This window comes from Lissotriton helveticus, chromosome 3_1 (assembly GCF_964261635.1).
Source record: "Lissotriton helveticus chromosome 3_1, aLisHel1.1, whole genome shotgun sequence".
NCBI classification, from domain to species: Eukaryota; Metazoa; Chordata; class Amphibia; order Caudata; family Salamandridae; genus Lissotriton; species Lissotriton helveticus.
The window spans coordinates 1,738,564,764-1,738,591,905 of record NC_136061.1 but is presented as its reverse complement, the minus strand read 5'-3'; positions in this window follow the sequence as shown (position 1 = coordinate 1,738,591,905).

Below are 27,142 nucleotides of genomic sequence, written 5' to 3'. Positions count from 1 at the left end.
TGAAAATTTCAGCGCAGAGTTAGCATATCCCTTCCTCCAGAAAGATTATTACACTACCAAGAGAGATCAGAGATGGGACAGGCCCCAACAGACTAAACAAATATACTCTAGGGGAGGTAATAGGAGGATCACATTCTCAGAAACCTCCGGTTCAAGTGAGGATGAAGAACAAATGAATGAACATATAGGGAGAACAAACCCGACTCACCAAAAGGAACAGCAACCTTTTTTAGGGGGGCGCCCGTACAGGGGCAACAGGGGATATCGGAACTACTCTCGGGAAGAACCCACGAGGAACCATCAACCTCAAAATCTGGGGACTCCAAATTACCTCAAAACAAGGAATGCGAGGTATTGGAGGTAAGGGATTTTCCCATTCTCAACCTCTCAGACAGGATCCTTACGAGTGAGGAGATAGAGGTTTTAAAAAATGGGTTCAGCTTTGCCCCTAGCGCCCCGCCCAACAAATTTGAACTTGAGAAGGATATGAAGAGTTTCTTTAGAAAGGTGAGACTAAACAGATTTTTTGCCGATGAAGAGTATGAACCGAGACCGAACAGGACTGAGTTCAAACCGAAATCAATCTTTACTCCGAGCCTGAGTCAGGTCGATAGGAATGTAGAACTATTCGAAAGAATTGTAGAGATAGAGGTGAGGAATATTTTAACATCAAATCCAGTCAGAAACAATAATATGTCCTACAGCCAGAGAACTGCATTAAAAGATCTACAGAACTGTGACCAAATTACAATCAAACCCGCCGACAAGGGGGGGGGGGGTTGTTATTTTCAACAGTTCTGATTATGAAAAGAAAATGAGGTCACTCTTGGGCGTAAAAGAACATTACATTGGGGTTTCCAATAAAATGATTGACAAACTTAAGAAAGAGGTTTCTACCTTCCTAAACTATGGTCGAGAAAATGATGTGATCTGTGAGGACGAATATAACTTTTTATTGACCAGTAATCCTATAATTCCAGCAATATATGGATTACCTAAAATCCATAAAAACACTGAAGACCCGCCCATGCGACCAATTGTGAGTAGCCTGGGATCATTGTTGGAACCCCTCAGCAAGTACGCGGATTACTTTTTGCGTCCAATAGTCCAGACCCAAGAATCTTATCTAAAAGATACAGCCCATACCATCTCCATTTTTGAGGGAATAGATTTCAATAAGGATACTCAATATCTGGTAACCCTCGATATTGAGGCCTTATATACAAATATTCCCCAGGACGATACTATTGAGGTCATATCCACCATTCTGGAGGAGGGTGACCTCACTGAAGATCATAGAGATTTCATCCTGGGGTGCATTGAATTGGTGCTAAAAAACAACATCTTCCTCTTTAAGGAGGAGTTATTCAAACAGGTGAAGGGGACCAGCATGGGGGCCACCTGTGCCCCGAGTCTGGCCTGCCTCTACGTGGCCAACTGGGAAAAAAAACATATCTACAACGAAGTAGCGCCATATTTTGAAAATGTTACCCACTGGCACCGCTTCATAGATGACATTATATTCATCTGGAGCGGTGCCAGCGAGGACCTTTTGTCCTATTTGGAATGGCTCAACATGGGCGATAAAAATCTAAGATTCACAGCCCACTACAGCAATAATAATGTGAATTTCTTGGATATTAAACTTAAAGAATCTGGAGGTAGACTAGAGGTGGAGTTATATACAAAGCCAACTGACAAAAACAGTCTTTTAAAATACCAGAGTAATCACCCCAGGTCCCAAAAAGATAATATTCCCTTTGGGGAATTCTTGCGGTTAAGGCGGAACTGCACTAGTCTGGATGATTTCTATTATCATGCAGAAATTACCAGCAGCAAACTACAAGAACGGGGATACCCGAAAAAATTAATAAAACAATCCCTAAAAAGAGCGAGATTTTTTAATCGAGATGCACTTCTGGACATCAATAGACAGAAAACTAACAAAATAGAAAATAGGATTGTGTTTGTCACCCAATATTCAGGAGTAAGTAACAAATTGAAAAATATTGTCAACCGTAACTGGAAAATCCTGAATAATGAAGTGTCAGTACCATTGGCAAAACCACTGTTCTCTTTCAGGAGGAACAAAACAATTAAAAACGCTTTGGTTCATACCTATAAGAATTCCACCTGTCTCTCTCAAATTACCGTAACTGGGACCGGGAGGGCACTTGGCAATTACAGGTGCGGCTCCTGTTCAATCTGTCCTAGCTGTATTGAGAGTAAGACTCTGCAATTCAACGGCAAAATATTGAACCCTCATAGTCTAAACAACTTTAGGAGCAAAAGTGTGGTGTACCTCCTTATCTGCCCATGTGGCCTAGGCTATGTGGGGGAGACGGGGAGGGAACTCCGCATTAGATTGCTTGAACACAGATCAGCAATCAAAAATCTAAAAGAGAACGCCCCCCTGACAGACCATTATAGAACTAAGAACCATGGATGCCACGACTTCACCTGGTTTATTCTAGAAAAGGTAAATGTGAGTAGAAGAGGTGGCAATTTGGAATTGATTCGCAAATCAAGAGAACAGTGGTTCATGGTTTATTTAAACACGATTAATAAAGGCCTAAACTCGAGAGAGGATTGGATGAAAATTGTGGCCAATCGATGATCAGGGCTTCCTAGTACAGTTAGCGATGCACTTGTAACATTAGAAATTTAAACAGAAGGAATTGACAAATTGGTAATCAATCACCCATATTGATAGGTCTTATTTTTAGGATACATAAGTCCTGTGGAAGCACATACCACTCAATATAGAATTAGAGGGAGAGAAACATCCAATCTGTGTAAAGATATAATAACAAAAATAAAGAAGCTTATTTCTGGGAGAAAAAAATACCCTGCATCAATTGACCTGTAAAAATAAAATAAAAAATACGAACAAATAGGTATAAATGTGATGGCTATAAATACACTACAGGCGGTGAATAGGTGAACTTTCTGCATAAACAAATACGTAGGGACCCTAATAATATGAAGATCAATAACATTGATAAATATACGTCGGCAAAAGAGAAGGTGTGCTTAGTAACGGCGCCGTTGAAAAACGAGGCTTGAAACGCAAGCACAACATGCAATCGACCCCGGATATTGCGAAATCTAAAAAGAGAATGGGCGCGATCCAAAGCGAGGCTTGGAACCCGCTTGGAACGCAAACAAGGTCGACACACGCAAATCCAATGTGCGAGGCGAGGAGGACAATAATTAACCTCACCGGCTACGTATTACATAGGAGCCAATAGAACAACTGAGCTCCACGTTTAAATAGGGCGGAATAATCTAGTTTGGTCTCTTGACCCGTGTGGAGAAATCCGTTTTGTTCCTGACCAGTCGAGAAGCCAAGGCAGACGAGGGGCGTGGGAGACGAGGACCTGACTCTAGATCGGTAAGACCTTTCAAACCCTTAGAAATAAACCCCTCGTAGCATGGGATTTAAACTAGAGGGAATTATCGATATAGTGAGGTAATTTAATGCGTTATTCCCAACAGATAGTGACAGAGGAGGGAAACCGGTACCCGCCCCCCATGTAAATATAAATCCCGACATCGCTACAAACAGAGGTAAGATGCTCGTTTGTGGGTGTTAAACAAACAACATACAGACATGGTTAAATCAATAAATAGGTTGCACATGGTTGTTTGCAGATACTGGCCACAACACCGAAGGATAATGAGAAATATCCGGACGGTCTTTTAACAGAGAACAGAACAAGGGGACAGAACACTACTCGGATTAAAACTGAAGGTAAACAAGAATAATATCATGCTACCACTAAAGCGAGGGCAGCTTGGGGAGGGAGAATCAAGGATTAAAACCTTCCTTTCTTTTCCCAATTATATAAATCACAGGCTCGTTTTTTTTTTTTTAAATAAAGAAAGGGTGAGAGATACGACGTTCCAACCTTTCCAGAATCAGAATAAGACAGAAGATTCAATGGTAAATAAATAAACTGCGGGACTGGAACGTTTTCTTTCTTTTGTGCCCTCTGAGATACAGCGAGAATAAAACTATGCCTATCTGTTTGTAATATACCTAGGTCAGAAAGAAAAATCGGCCACCAAATCGGAAAATCTGTGCAACACAGTAATATGTAAAAGGTAAAAAGATCTAATATGATTAGTTCAGAAATGTGTACAAGCCTGAAATGTGGTGAGATAGGAATTTAGTTCCGTAAGTAAATAGGTAATAGTCTCTTAGAGTGTAATTATTAAGATCGGAATCGGGCAACCTATGCAGGCAGAAAATACTCCCAAAAAAGATGCACGGAAGACTTGAAACAATTGGGGGGGTAGAGAATAACTCACAAATGTATCTCGTAGAGAAGATGTACTGGAAAAGGGATAAATGAAAATATGATTGAAAAAATCAGAATATCTTAAATATGATGTTAGTATGATGCAAGCCACTTATACTTGAAGACAGGGTTGTAGGACGTGATCAAAGACTTCCACATGCTAGTGAAGATGTGTGCACTAGAAATAGAGATTGTAACAAACTGTACTGTGAAATATAGAATACATTGTATATGAAACACTGATGGTATTATGTTTATCCACAGGAGAACATAAAATTGCGGGCAACCAACCAGTGCCAAAAAATTAGGAGAGACATATCAATTTAGTCTTGAGAAAGATGGTAATAGAACAATAAAACCATCGAAACGCGTCGACGCCCTACTGCACGATTAAGGGAGTACAGACCTAGCCTGCAGATTAACAATTAATGTTCCTCAGAACTGTGTCTATATGAAACTCTAGTAACGTGCAAAATTTATTGACAAGCTTACTGTCTTTTGTCTGTCTCTCCATTTTCTTTTCTTTTCTTTATCTTAAAATTTTTTACTAAATGCCATATGTCATATGTTAAGTGATCATACTGTTTTTTGAATTTATGTGTATCACAGAGGGGATGTTTCATCCTGTGAGTTTTTAAAGCAATGTTTTTGACATGTATTGTTTTTAATTGACTGTATTTGTACAAATATAAAAATCTTTTTTATACAATAAATAATGAGTTTTACTACAGTTGTTGAAGTGTATTAGTTAGTTTAGTAATACAGTCAATCTTTGATTGGTCGGGTGGAGATATCCAGTCTTGTGCCCTCCTGTTTTTAGGAATAACTCACCAAGGGAAAAAAATCTTCTCTCCCATTGCACATCAACAACAATCTCACAATCCCCCAATGTAGGCACACATCCATGTGTTGAAAAGGGCTATGCGTAGAAGAGACCAGGATTGGTGTCCTACTTCACATGTGACTACAGTACTTCACGATGCATACCTACTTACACTCATCTGTGTGGACAGATTCTGTTATGATATATGACATTGCTCCACACGGTCAGAGGTTGGCCACCATACTCACATTGCTGAAGTCACATCAGTGCACATGTCAGCCAGCACCTATCGCAAAACAATGTCTGGCTCACAGAGGTTGAGCTTGCAAAAGGGACCCATCCCCTTTGCACATGCGTCAGTCAGTTCCTCCCTTTGTAGGGACGATGCTCATTGTGGCACACGAGTGGTCCATCAAATCAACACAACTCACAGTTAGACACCAGTGGTGCGGCATAGACTTTATTGGGATGTGTGTGTCAGTGTGGACGAGGCAACAGCCACAACAGGCAGGGACATGCTTAAGACACATACACGCAGCATGGGTACATGTCGAGGTTCAGGAAAAGGTGGTGCAAAAAGGTACAACAATCATCACGGATGGCAACACTCCCAGCCCACCTTTCCTTGCTGGATGTGCCATGTGTTGTGTGGTGTATGCCCATTGCCCCGTCTGAGGCTGCATGACTCACTGCCCCTGGGATCTGCATAGGGCTCTGCCACCGGAGTGCTCCAATTGTCTGCTCTGCTGACAGTGTTCAGGTGAAAGGGTCCGACAGGTTCACATGTCGTGCTACATTGCCATGTGTGTGCTCTCCCCCAGCAGCGTGCCTGAATTGGCGACGTGGCCAAATGACACTGTGTGGCTCCGACCATGGACCTGGATCACCTTGCATAGGTGTGTGTAGACATGGGTTGTGCCACGCACATGCATCCAGAGTCCGGACGATGGCAGACGTGTCCTCTGTTGTGGTGGGATATGTGAGCAATCTCCACGATGCAACAAGTTGTTGGGACATGTGCTGTGGGTAACACTCGGATGTGGCTGCAGGGACGTAGTTACTCGTCCATGAATGCCCGTGCTGGTTCATGTGCAATGTGTTCCAATAATACATCTTTGTCCTGTTCAAGAAACACTAGGGTGAGCCAATCCATTAACTGGTTCTGGCAAGTGTGCTCAGCCCATGCTGTTTCACCAATCCCAACACAGCCCAAAAGGGGAGCGCCTCTATGTGGTCACTGCACACAAGGAATTGTGCAATCTCCCATGCACAACTGCCAATACATACGCAGTATGTCAGGGCATTCCATGCACGGCTGTCTCGGCTACACTCTTGTTCGTACTCCAACAGGGGGTGCACACTCAAGTCATAGTCCAATTCATCTACGGTTATGTTGGATAGGCAGACATCCATGGGACACTTGAATGTGCATGCTCGGCAGTGAAACTAGGGCTGGATGCAGGTGACGTAGGCAATGTGGAAGCTGAGCCGGTGACTTAGGCAATGAGGAAGCTGAGCTGGTAACTGATCTGCAGCACTGCCAGGGGCACTGCGCCCAGTAAATGCAGCATGCATGCACAGTAGTGTTCCACGTGATGGGGGTTGTGCATGTGCCCGGTATGGCCTGCCATTGCCTTGGTGCGTCTCGTGGAACCGGCACTCTTCTGAACTGCGGCAGTTGTGTGAAGGGTATGCCACTGCTCTGGGCAATTATTCGAATGTGTGTGCAACATTGGTCTGAATGGGTTGCTGATTCCGTGAGTGTCAAGGGCATCCCATGCGGAAGTACCTCAGGCAGGGGCTTCTGTGTGTGGGGTGTGGATGATTTGGATAGTTTATTTGCGCTATGCGTGGTGTGGGAGTCGTCCACATCTGCCATGACATCTCTCTCAAGGTGTTTCCAGGCGAGTTATGGACCAAGGCAAGAGGTGCAGGTGTCCTCCCGGCTTCTGCATTGGGACAATAGAGCTTTTTTACTTGCATTTTCGGAATTGATGTGGCTTCGGCGCTGAGATTGGGACACGGCCTTGGGCTCATGGTGTACGGATGGCAATGCACACACACATTTTGGTATGAGGATCCAGGTGCCCTGCAAGGCCCTGCGCTGCATGTGCAATTTCACTCCGTCTCTCTCCTTTGCTCCCTCCCTCTCTTTCAATTGTTGGGCACATGGCACACCTTCTTCTCTTGGCTTTAGTGATCCAGGCTTTGTTCTATGGATTGTCCAGTGAGGACCCGCTATGTCTCATCCGAATGGTTATTTTGGCATTTGTTTGTATGGTGTTTTGTGTTGGTGACTGCATTGCTGTATGACTGAATCTCCATTTTCTGACCATGCATGTATGTTGATGTTCCTGCTTGTGCGACATCAAGCAGAATATTTGTTTTGGGATCTGTGGTGTTGGTGTGCATTTTCTTGGTCCGGGGTTGGGGGTGGGCCTGGGAGAGGGGTTTGTGGGCCTGGGTGTGGTGTCGGTGGGTGTTGTGGCCCTCTTGGGTGTCCGTGCTGCATGTTCAGTTGCTGCATGGCATTTGTTTGTCTTCAGTTGTGGCTGTGGACTGTGCTCCCTTTTGTGGTGCAGGCTGTGGTCTGACTTTACACCAGGTCAGAGCAGGTGTAAAATTCCTGCTGCTAACGCGCCTTATCGCGTGTTTTATGTTCTTATCGCCGATCTGGCTGGTCATTGTGAATGTTGTGATGTGGTCGCGGGTTTTGGCATGGGAACGCCTACTCTGCATCTCATTAGCGATAGTTGTGGGGGTCCTCTGTGGTGATGTTTTTTGCAGATGCTATTGCGGTTAAACTGGTGCTGTGGGCTGTTAGCACCAGCTTGTGAATGGTGTGGTAATTTTATCACAACTTTGGCTGAGATATTGGGCCGTTAATTCGGCGATGGATCCTTGTGAATATGCTCCATAGTGTTTCATTTCCAATGATCATTGTGCCTACGAAGAGCACACCTTGCTCCTCACTGATGCAAAAGATGTTACGTGTCCCAAATATATGTGGTTTCCCAATATTGGAGCTCTTCTCGTTCCTGTGATTTTTGCCTTAGTTGGAGTGTTTTTGAAGGAGGTATCTGATAACCTTGAGCTAAACCAACAACATGGACGTTCTCCAACTCTGTTGTATCACTTAGACCACACCCATTACCCAGAGAATTCACCTCAGGGGATAGTATGTGTGTTTAACGATATGGATTCTGACATGTTTTGCAGTTAGAAATTGATGTCCCTGAAGAAGGCCCCAAGAAGGAACCATGCCTGACCAAAACATCACTGATTGGCGACATTCCCTCATTTAATATGGCTGCACCAGGAAACCAGGTTTATAATTAGAATGCACCAACATACTTCACAACCTGTTTCCATGCCTCCTGATAGAAAAATACTGTGAGACATGTTTATGTTATAAATATACCTAAAGATGGGCACCATTTCTGATGTTGTGCAACACAAATCCTCACTGTGGGAGGGGTCACTAAATTGCATAAAATATATTTAATCAAATCCAGTACATTGACCTGTCAATACATTGAAATGTAAATGTATAATTTGAAGGCCTAATTCCACTTAAATGTACCTCCCAAGGTACATATGGATGGATATTATATTATTTATGTTCCATATGTTGCATACAGTATCTGCTGCCATGTTTTGACAACTGCAGGGCACCATTTATTTTCAAGGATAAAATAGAAATTAGTCATCACGTGCCACCTGGTCATTATAGAATTTACCCATCATGTGAGAACTGGGTATAATAAGAAGTAACAATTATTTGATTACAGTACATGATGCTAAGTGGCTGTTCTTAAGAACTTGGCATAATAGAAACTGGGCATAATGGGTCAATTGAAAAGATTAACAACTGGTCATGATATGCTAAATGGACAGAACAGCAACTAAATATGATCTGGTGAATGAGCATATTAAAAAAGGGTTATGAAGTGTAGACTAGACATAATGAAAATGACCATGATGAGCGAATTATGCACACGTAATATAAAGATTTGGGAAAGCAAAATGTCAAAGTAAACCATGGCAAGCATAACTATATGAACAATATGATATATAACAGCCATACAATGTATTGGAGCTAATCAACCGTCCTGTATGGGTACATTAACAGACGATTATATCATAGAAGACATATAGTTACAAAGGACAATTTTTATCAAAAATGCACACAATGCAGTGCAGCAAGCCACCTTGCTGCGCTTCGTGAAAGGACAGGAATGCTTTGTATTTACCATTATACAGCACATTCCTGTCCTTTCCTAGCACTGGCTCACTTTTAGCTGCATAGATCTAACTCAGAAACCCTTGAGTCATGTTGCAAGGATGCCTGTGTTGCAGGCAGGATTGTTTTTGTGCAAGCATGGACACTTTCCTGCACAAAAATATTCCATAGAAGCCTTGCATGGCTTGAAAAATCTCATTTAGGTTTTATGTTGCACTTGCGTCCCCTTGCATGGTGCAAAGGCAACGTAAAACCTTGATATATGTGCTCTGAGATGCTTTGCTTTTTTCCTCTCAGAATGGTATATTTGTTTAGGAATTGGGTGTCCCAAGACTTTTTGTTGGGGTTCAGCCCACAGACTGTGAGATGCTTTCTTGGGTCCTACAATTGCTTAATATAAATGACGATCAATCATGGTCAGTGGATGTTTAGGTCAATCTTTTTTTGAGACATAAATGCAAGTCAGAACAAACGGCATTTTTCTGCATTCAGTGCTCCACTTCATGAGGACTAACCAGAGATTGAATTTTTGACTTATTGCTTTAAGCAAAAAGAAAATGTTTATTGGCTCTGATGTAAGGACTTTCACTTGAAAGATGGAAATGGACTAATGGCCACGTCTATTAAATAACAGTTTTTTCTACTATGGACTAAGGATCAAGGAAATGTTGATACACTCCAGGCTCTGACTCATGCTTACTCGTGGACTCGATCCAAGCTCAGAGGAGTTCCCTTCCGTTACTCTGCTGGCTGTCTACATGTTTAGACCTGTCCTGAGGAAGACCCAACATGATGTCCATTTATTAACACACACCTCTGGGGTCGAAATGCCGACGCTTTATCATAGCCACATCCTGAGTCACTTCACCTTTAATTGATAATAAATGATCAAAAAGGGTGTTTGTGGGACTCCATGAACTCAAAAAGGACAGATCTGTAGCTATCTGTATGATCTATGTTATATTGTAATTGTATGGCAGTTTGTAAGTTTGCACAGTGCATTGCTGCACTTTATGTTACTAAAATACATTTTGTTGATTGTCTTGTGATTTATTTGTGTAACAGCCATAAATAGCAAAAATATTTATATTGAAATATACTTGCATCACATATTTGGTATGTCGTTTTTGGGGTGTGTTCTGATTTGCATTTTTGTCTCAAAAAAAGATTGAGCAATTACGGTTGTGCTAAACTTCCACTGACCTTGATTGATCGAAATTTATAATAAGCAATTGTAGGACCCAATTGAACACATTAGAGGCTTTATTACTTATACCCAGGTACAGAGGGACACAGGCTTACCCATTAATGTAATGGCTCACACTATGAGAGACAGGCATCGGGTGGATGATAAATCACACTCATAGACCACTAATAGGTTTTTAGGTATCAAATAGACCACTGGGGGTTTGAAAATGCGCCACGCCACAGATGTGACTTTTCAGTCTTGATTTGCTGAGCTTTCATGTGAAAAGTTGTTGTACCTGATTCACAAAAGTAAACCTGCACATTTGTGTACATTTGTGATTGTTTGCTATTCACATAGGAATGCCCTATCTTTTTCTGTGCGTTCGTAAAGCTACCACTGGTAAAATACCTTTGTAAATCGCAAAAAATGTAAAATGTATACAAAAGTGTACCTTCATGTTTAGAACACATGGCTTCCGCACTTGTATTATGATGATTCCCAGTGCAAAAATCTGCAAATGGCAATTACATAGTGAATTTGTAATAGTTTTCTGGTTTATTCCACTTATGTAAATAGGAAGCGGATCTCTAACATGTTCTGAAATTATCATTCAGCAAATCAAAAGGGAGAGAGAGGACTAGGTAAGCCAGTCCGGGTCCCCTGGTTATATGTAGGAATATCAATATAGGACTAGCTACGTTGTATTTAGTGGAACTCAGAAGGTATATCTGCGGGCAAACCCTTAGGTTTGGACATGAAGCCCTCACACACCAACCTAGTTGGTGTCATGCTTCATCATCGGGCCCACCACAGTGACACCGAATGTGTCCCGGGTGTGCTGCGACTCCAGATTACTGAGGAGCTGGTATTCTTGCTGAGTGTGCAGTGCTGGTGAGAATGAGGGTGAAAGGTTAAAAGCTATACAGGTGGTCCCAGTTCCCGAGGGTAAAGGTAAATTTAATACCTGGGCCCCTGTTAGCAAGATAAAAAGGCTGTGGACGATATGGAGTGTATTAAGAGCTCCTACGTCCATGTGGTCTACATGTTTCAGCCAGGCCTTTTGATTAAAACTGGCTTTCCTCAGGACCAATGAGTATGTGTAAGTGATGATTAACTATATTAAGTGATAGTGTATGGTGAAAAAGTGTTGCACTCGCTAAGGTGCCGTACGTGTAAGAGGGGGATACCCTCTACTTTACTGTACATAGAACACAGAGACAATACAGACATACAAAGAGAACCAATGAGAATGGTATACACCAAAACACAACATATGGCCGACTTCTAGTGTGCGTGAGCGACCTAGAGCGGCAGAGAATTTGGCCATGAGTGGATGCCATGGCCAGGGTGAACTATGGCGATAAACTATTAAACGCGGTGGCAGTGGTGGGCTACACAGCGAAACAAGCATAGCGTGAGGTACAGGTAAGTATGGTACATAATTCCTCACACTTGCTACTTGCTGTTAAAGCCTCATGGGTCACTTGGCAGGGAGTGAGAGAAGACCCTAAATGTTTTAAAAGGTCATAGTTAGGAAGGTACCTGTGGGGAGAAAATGCTGCTTACCCAGAGCGTCGTGTAGAGATCACTCGTGTACTCACGGTATTTCCGATCAGCGTGCTCCTGCGACCTATCGTCCTGCTCCAGTGTCCCGAGTGAACTGTGCATGGATCAGGTGAGTGCTTAAATAGCCGGTTCAATTGGTGTCACCTGGAGAGGGGAGAGGGTGCGGTCGCGCTAGCTAGAAGTGCGCACGCGCTGGTAGCTAGCGGCACTGGTGCTGCGCATGCGCATAGTGTGGTAGTCGCGCATGCGCAATGGGAGGCCTGGGCACTAAACAGTAGCGCATGCGCCTCGGAACCTTACAGCATTGGTATAGACATGTGCACTCTAGTGCGTGCACCATGTGGGGGAAAGAAATTAATTAGAAAGGCCCGTGAGGGGCCAATGAAGGTTAAAAAATGCAACAACAGCGAAGGGAGGCCTCTGGGCAAAATAGGGCAACTACAGGATAGGGACAGACCACGAGTCTGAGCGCAGACAGGGACACAGACCACCTACATGGAGGTGATTATCTCGCTAGAGCATTCCACGGGATAGAATCGTTGAGCCCCTCTATATGGGTAGAAAGGCGGTAAATCCAGCGTTGCTCTTTAGAGAGCAGAGTTTTCTCATCGCAGCATGAAAGTGCGAATTGTTCGATGACTGTCCAGGTGAAGTCATTTGGGGTGTGATTTTGCACGATGAAGTGTTGGGTTAGCTTACTGATATTTTTGCCACAGCGCATTGTGCTCCTGTGCTCGGTCATCCTGGTTCTGACTTTTCTGGTAGTCATACCGATGTATCTCAGACCGCAGCGACAGGTGATAAGATATATTAGGTTAGACGAGTTACAATTAGTAAATTGCCTTTGTGTCCAGGTTTTGCCAGTTTCTAGTGACAATGTTTTCGAAGGGGTAGTCAGGTGGCAGACGCTGCAGTTATTACATGGTTGGTGGCCTGTGAGTTCAGGTAGGCCCCATGTATTCAAAATTGTCTGACCTTTTAGTTGTGTCTTTCTGGGTCTTGTGGAGACCAGCTGGTCCCTCAGATTTTGTGCTCTCTTGTATGCGAAACGGGGTGGATCCCAGTTCCTTGTACCTGAATTGATAATTTTCCAATTTTTACGAATTATGCTGGAGACCTGGTTTGAGGCGGTATTGTAGGTGGTGACGCATGTCATTAAGGGAGTTTCTGGTGGTTTGACAACAGTTTCGAGGAGGGCCTCCCTGTTCTGGTTGCGTGCTCGCTTGCAAGATTTTGAAATAATTCTAGTCGGGTAACCACGGTCTTCCAACTTGTGGACCAAGGCTTTGGACTGGTGTTTGAAGTCATGGAGGTTGCTGCAGTTCCGGCGTATGCGCAGGAACTGCCCAAAAGGCAGATTCTCCCTCAAAGGTCTGGGGTGGAAACTGTCAAAGCGTAACAATGAGTTCCTGGATGTTGGTTTGTAATGAGTGGTTGTTGTCAGACCCCCTTGATCAGCTCTTATGTTGAGGTCTAGAAACGCTAGTTCCGTTGGGCTGCTAGTGCAGGTGAACTTGAGAAATGGATCAAGGTTGTTGATCCACGTGAGGAAATCTTTCAGTGTTTCCTCATTGCCCTCCCAGACAATGAGAATATCGTCAATGTAGCGACGCCAGATTGTTATATTCGCTGAGTAGGGGTTCGTGGGGACTTCGATGTTAGTCTGTTCAAAATGGTGGACATACAGCCCCGCCACGCTCGGCGCAAAGACACTGCCCATCGAGGTGCCATTAGTTTGCAGGAAGAATGTGTCCTCATATTTGAAATAGTTCTCTTTTAATGCCAGAGTAGCGCAATCCAGAATGAAGTGACGGGGTGTGTGGTATTGCCAGTCAATCTCCATCAGGATATCGTGGAGTACCTTCAATGTGGCATCCTGTGGGAGGCTTGTGTAAAGACTCTCCACGTCTAATCCAACCAGAAGATGTTTATCGCTGTCGAAACTAACATCCTTGATGATGTTAAGGAGATGTTTCGTGTCTTGGATGTAGGATCGGGTTTTTTGGACTAGCGGGTTCAGGTAGTGATCACAGAACCGTGACAGCGGCTCTAGGAGGGATTTTATCCCTGACACTATAGGTCTGCCCGGTGGTGGGGTTACCCCTTTGTGCACCTTGGGCATGATGTAGAAGTAGGGTACTCTCGCATCACGTGTGTTGAGATATTCAGCCTCTTGCTTAGAGATGTATTCTGCGTCAGACGCCTCTTGCACTAGTTCTATGATCTTTTTTTGTAGATCTTTAGTCGGATCTCTCTGTAATTTCTTATAGTTACGAGTGTCGCTTAAAAGTCTGCGGCATTCTGTGTCGTAGTCGCTTTTATTCATGATGACTATTCCGCCCCCTTTGTCTGCTGGTTTAATGATGCGAGTAGGGTCATTTTGAAGTTTCTTGACGATTTCCCTATCTCGGAATGAAAGGTTATTGAAATGGTTGTGGGGTTGTAATTTCTCGACTTCTGAGTATACTGCCAACTCGAAGGTGCTGATCTCTACTGGCACGGTGGCAGGTGACGGGGTGAAGTTGGATTTGAGTTTCAGCCCTGTTTCATTAGTGATTTCTGGGTCAATTGGTTTCTCCTTGTTCTCAAAGAACGCTTTTAACCTCAGCTTTCTGAAAAACTCGGTCAATTCGACGTGGAGTTTAAAAGTATCTAGTCGGGTGGTCGGGACGAAAGACAGCCCTTTGTTCAGGACATTGGTCTCCTCATTGGTGAGGGGTATATCAGAAAGGTTGAATACTAGGTTATTAGTCGGTTTTGTCATTTGCTCGGGCCCGCTTGTTCTTTGGCTTTGTTCCTTGTGTTTGCACTGACCGGGTCTTCTTCTGTTGACCACTGTGCCGGTTGGGGCGCCCACTGCACCTGTTGTGGCGGATTCCTCCTCTTGCCACGAGGTCTGCGGCCTTGGCCTAAAAAAGGATACCGTTGATTTGGGTTGTTCTGGTAGTATGGCATTTGGCCGGGCGGGTATAATGGTGGATATCCATAGTATGGAGGCATTGGTCCAAAGGGAGGAGGTCCGAAATTTTGGAATTGTGGGGGGCCTTGCCATGGTTGTGTCTGTTGCTTCCCTCCACGGCCTCTTCCTCTGGTTTTGTAGGATCCGTTGCTGGAGCCGCTAGAGACGGAACTGTTGTCGCCCGAGCTATCAGTGTTCTGGCCTCTTGTGGGTGCAGTGTATGCATCATCAGCATAGGGATATGTTTTTAGATAGCTGAAATTTTTGAGATCCTTTTCAAATTTCTTTATCTTGGTTTGGGTTAGGTATTCTTTGTAATCGTTCATCTCACGATTCTGATCTTCCAATTTCTTTTTGTATCCTGTCAGAGTAGTCTTGAAATGAGTCTCAGTAGCTTGGATCTCTATTACAACTGCGTCTGAAAGACGTTTAGCAGTTTTTATTATCAGGATCAGCCAGTCCCTGGTGCAGTGCCAGGCTATCTGGGCCCAGTCTTTCCTGAAGGTGACATCGTCAAGGAATATTCTTGGGGCGTTAGTGACTAGTAAGCCTTTAGGCGCTGTATTGGTCCTTAGATATTGTGCAAGGATAACGCCATGCAGAATGGTACGTATCCTGTTACGCTTTTTCTCAGTAAGAGTGTCCCAGTCTGTAGTTTGCGCTATTGTTGTTGCTGTGTTGAAATCTGCCAAGAGTGTGGGGTCATCGAGGATTTCAGTGACGTCTTCCTCGGTAAAGGTTAGGCCTATGTTTTGTGCCATCTTGTATCAGGTGTCTCTCGCAGCTGCGCGCTGCCAAATGTCAGCAAATCAAAAGGGAGAGAGAGGACTAGGTAAGCCAGTCCGGGTCCCCTGGTTATATGTAGGAATATCAATATAGGACTAGCTACGTTGTATTTAGTGGAACTCAGAAGGTATATCTGCGGGCAAACCCTTAGGTTTGGACATGAAGCCCTCACACACCAACCTAGTTGGTGTCATGCTTCATCATCGGGCCCACCACAGTGACACCGAATGTGTCCCGGGTGTGCTGCGACTCCAGATTACTGAGGAGCTGGTATTCTTGCTGAGTGTGCAGTGCTGGTGAGAATGAGGGTGAAAGGTTAAAAGCTATACAGGTGGTCCCAGTTCCCGAGGGTAAAGGTAAATTTAATACCTGGGCCCCTGTTAGCAAGATAAAAAGGCTGTGGACGATATGGAGTGTATTAAGAGCTCCTACGTCCATGTGGTCTACATGTTTCAGCCAGGCCTTTTGATTAAAACTGGCTTTCCTCAGGACCAATGAGTATGTGTAAGTGATGATTAACTATATTAAGTGATAGTGTATGGTGAAAAAGTGTTGCACTCGCTAAGGTGCCGTACGTGTAAGAGGGGGATACCCTCTACTTTACTGTACATAGAACACAGAGACAATACAGACATACAAAGAGAACCAATGAGAATGGTATACACCAAAACACAACATATGGCCGACTTCTAGTGTGCGTGAGCGACCTAGAGCGGCAGAGAATTTGGCCATGAGTGGATGCCATGGCCAGGGTGAACTATGGCGATAAACTATTAAACGCGGTGGCAGTGGTGGGCTACACAGCGAAACAAGCATAGCGTGAGGTACAGGTAAGTATGGTACATAATTCCTCACACTTGCTACTTGCTGTTAAAGCCTCATGGGTCACTTGGCAGGGAGTGAGAGAAGACCCTAAATGTTTTAAAAGGTCATAGTTAGGAAGGTACCTGTGGGGAGAAAATGCTGCTTACCCAGAGCGTCGTGTAGAGATCACTCGTGTACTCACGGTATTTCCGATCAGCGTGCTCCTGCGACCTATCGTCCTGCTCCAGTGTCCCGAGTGAACTGTGCATGGATCAGGTGAGTGCTTAAATAGCCGGTTCAATTGGTGTCACCTGGAGAGGGGAGAGGGTGCGGTCGCGCTAGCTAGAAGTGCGCACGCGCTGGTAGCTAGCGGCACTGGTGCTGCGCATGCGCATAGTGTGGTAGTCGCGCATGCGCAATGGGAGGCCTGGGCACTAAACAGTAGCGCATGCGCCTCGGAACCTTACAGCATTGGTATAGACATGTGCACTCTAGTGCGTGCACCATGTGGGGGAAAGAAATTAATTAGAAAGGCCCGTGAGGGGCCAATGAAGGTTAAAAAATGCAACAACAGCGAAGGGAGGCCTCTGGGCAAAATAGGGCAACTACAGGATAGGGACAGACCACGAGTCTGAGCGCAGACAGGGACACAGACCACCTACATGGAGGTGATTATCTCGCTAGAGCATTCCACGGGATAGAATCGTTGAGCCCCTCTATATGGGTAGAAAGGCGGTAAATCCAGCGTTGCTCTTTAGAGAGCAGAGTTTTCTCATCGCAGCATGAAAGTGCGAATTGTTCGATGACTGTCCAGGTGAAGTCATTTGGGGTGTGATTTTGCACGATGAAGTGTTGGGTTAGCTTACTGATATTTTTGCCACAGCGCATTGTGCTCCTGTGCTCGGTCATCCTGGTTCTGACTTTTCTGGTAGTCATACCGATGTATCTCAGACCGCAGCGACAGGTGATAAGATATATTAGGTTAGACGAGTTACAATTAGTAAATTGCCTTTGTGTCCAGGTTTTGCCAGTTTCTAGTGACAATGTTTTCGAAGGGGTAGTCAAGGATGTTAGTTTCGACAGCGATAAACATCTTCTGGTTGGATTAGACGTGGAGAGTCTTTACACAAGCCTCCCACAGGATGCCACATTGAAGGTACTCCACGATATCCTGATGGAGATTGACTGGCAATACCACACACCCCGTCACTTCATTCTGGATTGCGCTACTCTGGCATTAAAAGAGAACTATTTCAAATATGAGGACACATTCTTCCTGCAAACTAATGGCACCTCGATGGGCAGTGTCTTTGCGCCGAGCGTGGCGGGGCTGTATGTCCACCATTTTGAACAGACTAACATCGAAGTCCCCACGAACCCCTACTCAGCGAATATAACAATCTGGCGTCGCTACATTGACGATATTCTCATTGTCTGGGAGGGCAATGAGGAAACACTGAAAGATTTCCTCACGTGGATCAACAACCTTGATCCATTTCTCAAGTTCACCTGCACTAGCAGCCCAACGGAACTAGCGTTTCTAGACCTCAACATAAGAGCTGATCAAGGGGGTCTGACAACAACCACTCATTACAAACCAACATCCAGGAACTCATTGTTACGCTTTGACAGTTTCCACCCCAGACCTTTGAGGGAGAATCTGCCTTTTGGGCAGTTCCTGCGCATACGCCGGAACTGCAGCAACCTCCATGACTTCAAACACCAGTCCAAAGCCTTGGTCCACAAGTTGGAAGACCGTGGTTACCCGACTAGAATTATTTCAAAATCTTGCAAGCGAGCACGCAACCAGAACAGGGAGGCCCTCCTCAAAACTGTTGTCAAACCACCAGAAACTCCCTTAATGACATGCGTCACCACCTACAATACCGCCTCAAACCAGGTCTCCAGCATAATTCGTAAAAATTGGAAAATTATCAATTCAGGTACAAGGAACTGGGATCCACCCCGTTTCGCATACAAGAGAGCACAAAATCTGAGGGACCAGCTGGTCTCCACAAGACCCAGAAAGACACAACTAAAAGGTCAGACAATTTTGAATACATGGGGCCTACCTGAACTCACAGGCCACCAACCATGTAATAACTGCAGCGTCTGCCACCTGACTACCCCTTCGAAAACATTGTCACTAGAAACTGGCAAAACCTGGACACAAAGGCAATTTACTAATTGTAACTCGTCTAACCTAATATATCTTATCACCTGTCGCTGCGGTCTGAGATACATCGGTATGACTACCAGAAAAGTCAGAACCAGGATGACCGAGCACAGGAGCACAATGCGCTGTGGCAAAAATATCAGTAAGCTAACCCAACACTTCATCGTGCAAAATCACACCCCAAATGACTTCACCTGGACAGTCATCGAACAATTCGCACTTTCATGCTGCGATGAGAAAACTCTGCTCTCTAAAGAGCAACGCTGGATTTACCGCCTTTCTACCCATATAGAGGGGCTCAACGATTCTATCCCGTGGAATGCTCTAGCGAGATAATCACCTCCATGTAGGTGGTCTGTGTCCCTGTCTGCGCTCAGACTCGTGGTCTGTCCCTATCCTGTAGTTGCCCTATTTTGCCCAGAGGCCTCCCTTCGCTGTTGTTGCATTTTTTAACCTTCATTGGCCCCTCACGGGCCTTTCTAATTAATTTCTTTCCCCCACATGGTGCACGCACTAGAGTGCACATGTCTATACCAATGCTGTAAGGTTCCGAGGCGCATGCGCTACTGTTTAGTGCCCAGGCCTCCCATTGCGCATGCGCGACTACCACACTATGCGCATGCGCAGCACCAGTGCCGCTAGCTACCAGCGCGTGCGCACTTCTAGCTAGCGCGACCGCACCCTCTCCCCTCTCCAGGTGACACCAATTGAACCGGCTATTTAAGCACTCACCTGATCCATGCACAGTTCACTCGGGACACTGGAGCAGGACGATAGGTCGCAGGAGCACGCTGATCGGAAATACCGTGAGTACACGAGTGATCTCTACACGACGCTCTGGGTAAGCAGCATTTTCTCCCCACAGGTACCTTCCTAACTATGACCTTTTAAAACATTTAGGGTCTTCTCTCACTCCCTGCCAAGTGACCCATGAGGCTTTAACAGCAAGTAGCAAGTGTGAGGAATTATGTACCATACTTACCTGTACCTCACGCTATGCTTGTTTCGCTGTGTAGCCCACCACTGCCACCGCGTTTAATAGTTTATCGCCATAGTTCACCCTGGCCATGGCATCCACTCATGGCCAAATTCTCTGCCGCTCTAGGTCGCTCACGCACACTAGAAGTCGGCCATATGTTGTGTTTTGGTGTATACCATTCTCATTGGTTCTCTTTGTATGTCTGTATTGTCTCTGTGTTCTATGTACAGTAAAGTAGAGGGTATCCCCCTCTTACACGTACGGCACCTTAGCGAGTGCAACACTTTTTCACCATACACTATCACTTAATATAGTTAATCATCACTTACACATACTCATTGGTCCTGAGGAAAGCCAGTTTTAATCAAAAGGCCTGGCTGAAACATGTAGACCACATGGACGTAGGAGCTCTTAATACACTCCATATCGTCCACAGCCTTTTTATCTTGCTAACAGGGGCCCAGGTATTAAATTTACCTTTACCCTCGGGAACTGGGACCACCTGTATAGCTTTTAACCTTTCACCCTCATTCTCACCAGCACTGCACACTCAGCAAGAATACCAGCTCCTCAGTAATCTGGAGTCGCAGCACACCCGGGACACATTCGGTGTCACTGTGGTGGGCCCGATGATGAAGCATGACACCAACTAGGTTGGTGTGTGAGGGCTTCATGTCCAAACCTAAGGGTTTGCCCGCAGATATACCTTCTGAGTTCCACTAAATACAACGTAGCTAGTCCTATATTGATATTCCTACATATAACCAGGGGACCCGGACTGGCTTACCTAGTCCTCTCTCTCCCTTTTGATTTGCTGACATTTGGCAGCGCGCAGCTGCGAGAGACACCTGATACAAGATGGCACAAAACATAGGCCTAACCTTTACCGAGGAAGACGTCACTGAAATCCTCGATGACCCCACACTCTTGGCAGATTTCAACACAGCAACAACAATAGCGCAAACTACAGACTGGGACACTCTTACTGAGAAAAAGCGTAACAGGATACGTACCATTCTGCATGGCGTTATCCTTGCACAATATCTAAGGACCAATACAGCGCCTAAAGGCTTACTAGTCACTAACGCCCCAAGAATATTCCTTGACGATGTCACCTTCAGGAAAGACTGGGCCCAGATAGCCTGGCACTGCACCAGGGACTGGCTGATCCTGATAATAAAAACTGCTAAACGTCTTTCAGACGCAGTTGTAATAGAGATCCAAGCTACTGAGACTCATTTCAAGACTACTCTGACAGGATACAAAAAGAAATTGGAAGATCAGAATCGTGAGATGAACGATTACAAAGAATACCTAACCCAAACCAAGATAAAGAAATTTGAAAAGGATCTCAAAAATTTCAGCTATCTAAAAACATATCCCTATGCTGATGATGCATACACTGCACCCACAAGAGGCCAGAACACTGATAGCTCGGGCGACAACAGTTCCGTCTCTAGCGGCTCCAGCAACGGATCCTACAAAACCAGAGGAAGAGGCCGTGGAGGGAAGCAACAGACACAACCATGGCAAGGCCCCCCACAATTCCAAAATTTCGGACCTCCTCCCTTTGGACCAATGCCTCCATACTATGGATATCCACCATTATACCCGCCCGGCCAAATGCCATACTACCAGAACAACCCAAATCAACGGTATCCTTTTTTAGGCCAAGGCCGCAGACCTCGTGGCAAGAGGAGGAATCCGCCACAACAGGTGCAGTGGGCGCCCCAACCGGCACAGTGGTCAACAGAAGAAGACCCGGTCAGTGCAAACACAAGGAACAAAGCCAAAGAACAAGCGGGCCCGAGCAAATGACAAAACCGACTAATAACCTAGTATTCAACCTTTCTGATATACCCCTCACCAATGAGGAGACCAATGTCCTGAACAAAGGGCTGTCTTTCGTCCCGACCACCCGACTAGATACTTTTAAACTCCACGTCGAATTGACCGAGTTTTTCAGAAAGCTGAGGTTAAAAGCGTTCTTTGAGAACAAGGAGAAACCAATTGACCCAGAAATCACTAATGAAACAGGGCTGAAACTCAAATCCAACTTCACCCCGTCACCTGCCACCGTGCCAGTAGAGATCAGCACCTTCGAGTTGGCAGTATACTCAGAAGTCGAGAAATTACAACCCCACAACCATTTCAATAACCTTTCATTCCGAGATAGGGAAATCGTCAAGAAACTTCAAAATGACCCTACTCGCATCATTAAACCAGCAGACAAAGGGGGCGGAATAGTCATCATGAATAAAAGCGACTACGACACAGAATGCCGCAGACTTTTAAGCGACACTCGTAACTATAAGAAATTACAGAGAGATCCGACTAAAGATCTACAAAAAAAGATCATAGAACTAGTGCAAGAGGCGTCTGACGCAGAATACATCTCTAAGCAAGAGGCTGAATATCTCAACACACGTGATGCGAGAGTACCCTACTTCTACATCATGCCCAAGGTGCACAAAGGGGTAACCCCACCACCGGGCAGACCTATAGTGTCAGGGATAAAATCCCTCCTAGAGCCGCTGTCACGGTTCTGTGATCACTACCTGAACCCGCTAGTCCAAAAAACCCGATCCTACATCCAAGACACGAAACATCTCCTTAACATCATCAAGGATGTTAGTTTCGACAGCGATAAACATCTTCTGGTTGGATTAGACGTGGAGAGTCTTTACACAAGCCTCCCACAGGATGCCACATTGAAGGTACTCCACGATATCCTGATGGAGATTGACTGGCAATACCACACACCCCGTCACTTCATTCTGGATTGCGCTACTCTGGCATTAAAAGAGAACTATTTCAAATATGAGGACACATTCTTCCTGCAAACTAATGGCACCTCGATGGGCAGTGTCTTTGCGCCGAGCGTGGCGGGGCTGTATGTCCACCATTTTGAACAGACTAACATCGAAGTCCCCACGAACCCCTACTCAGCGAATATAACAATCTGGCGTCGCTACATTGACGATATTCTCATTGTCTGGGAGGGCAATGAGGAAACACTGAAAGATTTCCTCACGTGGATCAACAACCTTGATCCATTTCTCAAGTTCACCTGCACTAGCAGCCCAACGGAACTAGCGTTTCTAGACCTCAACATAAGAGCTGATCAAGGGGGTCTGACAACAACCACTCATTACAAACCAACATCCAGGAACTCATTGTTACGCTTTGACAGTTTCCACCCCAGACCTTTGAGGGAGAATCTGCCTTTTGGGCAGTTCCTGCGCATACGCCGGAACTGCAGCAACCTCCATGACTTCAAACACCAGTCCAAAGCCTTGGTCCACAAGTTGGAAGACCGTGGTTACCCGACTAGAATTATTTCAAAATCTTGCAAGCGAGCACGCAACCAGAACAGGGAGGCCCTCCTCGAAACTGTTGTCAAACCACCAGAAACTCCCTTAATGACATGCGTCACCACCTACAATACCGCCTCAAACCAGGTCTCCAGCATAATTCGTAAAAATTGGAAAATTATCAATTCAGGTACAAGGAACTGGGATCCACCCCGTTTCGCATACAAGAGAGCACAACATCTGAGGGACCAGCTGGTCTCCACAAGACCCAGAAAGACACAACTAAAAGGTCAGACAATTTTGAATACATGGGGCCTACCTGAACTCACAGGCCACCAACCATGTAATAACTGCAGCGTCTGCCACCTGACTACCCCTTCGAAAACATTGTCACTAGAAACTGGCAAAACCTGGACACAAAGGCAATTTACTAATTGTAACTCGTCTAACCTAATATATCTTATCACCTGTCGCTGCGGTCTGAGATACATCGGTATGACTACCAGAAAAGTCAGAACCAGGATGACCGAGCACAGGAGCACAATGCGCTGTGGCAAAAATATCAGTAAGCTAACCCAACACTTCATCGTGCAAAATCACACCCCAAATGACTTCACCTGGACAGTCATCGAACAATTCGCACTTTCATGCTGCGATGAGAAAACTCTGCTCTCTAAAGAGCAACGCTGGATTTACCGCCTTTCTACCCATATAGAGGGGCTCAACGATTCTATCCCGTGGAATGCTCTAGCGAGATAATCACCTCCATGTAGGTGGTCTGTGTCCCTGTCTGCGCTCAGACTCGTGGTCTGTCCCTATCCTGTAGTTGCCCTATTTTGCCCAGAGGCCTCCCTTCGCTGTTGTTGCATTTTTTAACCTTCATTGGCCCCTCACGGGCCTTTCTAATTAATTTCTTTCCCCCACATGGTGCACGCACTAGAGTGCACATGTCTATACCAATGCTGTAAGGTTCCGAGGCGCATGCGCTACTGTTTAGTGCCCAGGCCTCCCATTGCGCATGCGCGACTACCACACTATGCGCATGCGCAGCACCAGTGCCGCTAGCTACCAGCGCGTGCGCACTTCTAGCTAGCGCGACCGCACCCTCTCCCCTCTCCAGGTGACACCAATTGAACCGGCTATTTAAGCACTCACCTGATCCATGCACAGTTCACTCGGGACACTGGAGCAGGACGATAGGTCGCAGGAGCACGCTGATCGGAAATACCGTGAGTACACGAGTGATCTCTACACGACGCTCTGGGTAAGCAGCATTTTCTCCCCACAGGTACCTTCCTAACTATGACCTTTTAAAACATTTAGGGTCTTCTCTCACTCCCTGCCAAGTGACCCATGAGGCTTTAACAGCAAGTAGCAAGTGTGAGGAATTATGTACCATACTTACCTGTACCTCACGCTATGCTTGTTTCGCTGTGTAGCCCACCACTGCCACCGCGTTTAATAGTTTATCGCCATAGTTCACCCTGGCCATGGCATCCACTCATGGCCAAATTCTCTGCCGCTCTAGGTCGCTCACGCACACTAGAAGTCGGCCATATGTTGTGTTTTGGTGTATACCATTCTCATTGGTTCTCTTTGTATGTCTGTATTGTCTCTGTGTTCTATGTACAGTAAAGTAGAGGGTATCCCCCTCTTACACGTACGGCACCTTAGCGAGTGCAACACTTTTTCACCATACACTATCACTTAATATAGTTAATCATCACTTACACATACTCATTGGTCCTGAGGAAAGCCAGTTTTAATCAAAAGGCCTGGCTGAAACATGTAGACCACATGGACGTAGGAGCTCTTAATACACTCCATATCGTCCACAGCCTTTTTATCTTGCTAACAGGGGCCCAGGTATTAAATTTACCTTTACCCTCGGGAACTGGGACCACCTGTATAGCTTTTAACCTTTCACCCTCATTCTCACCAGCACTGCACACTCAGCAAGAATACCAGCTCCTCAGTAATCTGGAGTCGCAGCACACCCGGGACACATTCGGTGTCACTGTGGTGGGCCCGATGATGAAGCATGACACCAACTAGGTTGGTGTGTGAGGGCTTCATGTCCAAACCTAAGGGTTTGCCCGCAGATATACCTTCTGAGTTCCACTAAATACAACGTAGCTAGTCCTATATTGATATTCCTACTGAAATTATCATTAACTTGAAAATCTGGCAACAACGTTTCAAAATGCTTGTAGGGAACCGAATCTGAGATAGTCGTTAACTTTACTTAGCAATAAGCATTTCTCTTCTTTCCATCTGAAAGAGGTTTGGGCAAATTTTAATTACACAGGAGTAATTGGAGTAATTTCAGTAATTACGCATTATTCTTGTGGTGCAAAATTACCAAAATTACACAATTAGGCCAGCTTGAGTAATTAAAAGTAATATGGAAATAGAAAATAGTGCTAAGTGCTGGATTACGCTTCTCACACAATTATGCATAATTATGAGTAATTTTGTGGTAATTACAAGTAATTATGCTCGAGAGAATTACGCACATTTTGCCCATCCCTAATCTCAACACCGTTTCATCGATTCTGAGTATTCGCATACGATCTCCTATGGCCAGTCTGTAGAAACCCTGTCATCTGGTAACAGTATAAGACCCTGCTCTCAAGATCTGTTAATATAGAGCTTTCTACAGCTAGAGGGTACATGCACCATGGCATGCACGCAGCCATACTACATTCCCCAGCAGAAGGTCACACAATTGTCAAGTTCTGCTTTTGAAATGTAGGCAATCTATGTGATAGATTTGACTGACAGAAGAAGGGTAGACAGGCAGGTTTTGAGCATGTGAGTAAACCAAGAGGCTAGGAGCAGAGATGTCAGAATATATGTTACTTTATCTTACTCCAATGGCTTGGTCTTTTCTGTTCTCAGTCTAGGAAGTAAAGAAAGCAAGGAAGCACCACAGGGGTAGTGTTAGTGAAAAGGTTTTTCACTTTCTCTTGGTCACCCAGTTCATTGCACCTTGAGAAAGTATCAAGATTGAGCAGAATGCATGTGGGATGGCGGTGACCCAGACTTACGGTCATGGTTGGTATTAGGGGCACCCCACCAGCAGTTTGGGAGTTGTCTGCCCACTATTTCAATGAGCGGAGAAGAGGGGACTGGCTCACTTGTCAGTAAAGATAATCTCCTCAAGACAGAAGCTATGGAGAATGTCACCATTACTCTGGTGGAATCTGCCCAGACATCTGACATAATACATTTCCTTTGCAGAGCTTGGCCATTGAGTATTCCAATGCTACTCTTTGGTACAGGCTCTCCCGCTCCTCCACCATGATATCCAGTGAAGAGATGGTTGCTGAAGGTAGCTCTTGTTGCCTGACATCAATTCAGTTAACTTTTTTAATGTGAAGAACAGATGTTCTCTGATCCCGATAACAAATATTCCAGTGCATATGGTGCAAAACTCAAATGTACATAGGCTGGAAAGTTTGGTAATGCATCTGGTAAATAGCAAGGAAAAGTGGAAAGCGTATTTTACACAAACGCAGAGTCATTTAACAGTACGCCATCAACTCGAAAGGGTTGGGCAGGTAAATTGTTTTCAAGGCCTGCCTCCTTGCCACCCCACACTGTATCAAAATGAAATTGGCCAATTTAGTGATGTTTGACACTGTTGGGAAACAACCCTCAGAACTATGTCAGTAGTTCTGATGTCTGCCAAATAGATTTGTATATGGTCAACAGGTCTTGTCTCAGTACAAATGATCAGAGTGAAGGGTCAACATAAGGCGTCACCTGGGAATTACAAACCCATCCAAGCAGCACACTTGTTGCACTTCTTGTTTATATATTTTAGAAATACATCTGTCTGTTTGCATCACAGACCTCAATCAAGGCTTTAATTGCATCTTGATTCACCTCGTTCCCTGCGTGAGTTAAAACATGTGGTCAGGCTCTCTATTGTTCAGGAACCAGCAAATTGGAGACCATGAAGTACATGTCCTGAGAAATGGCATACTCACCTCT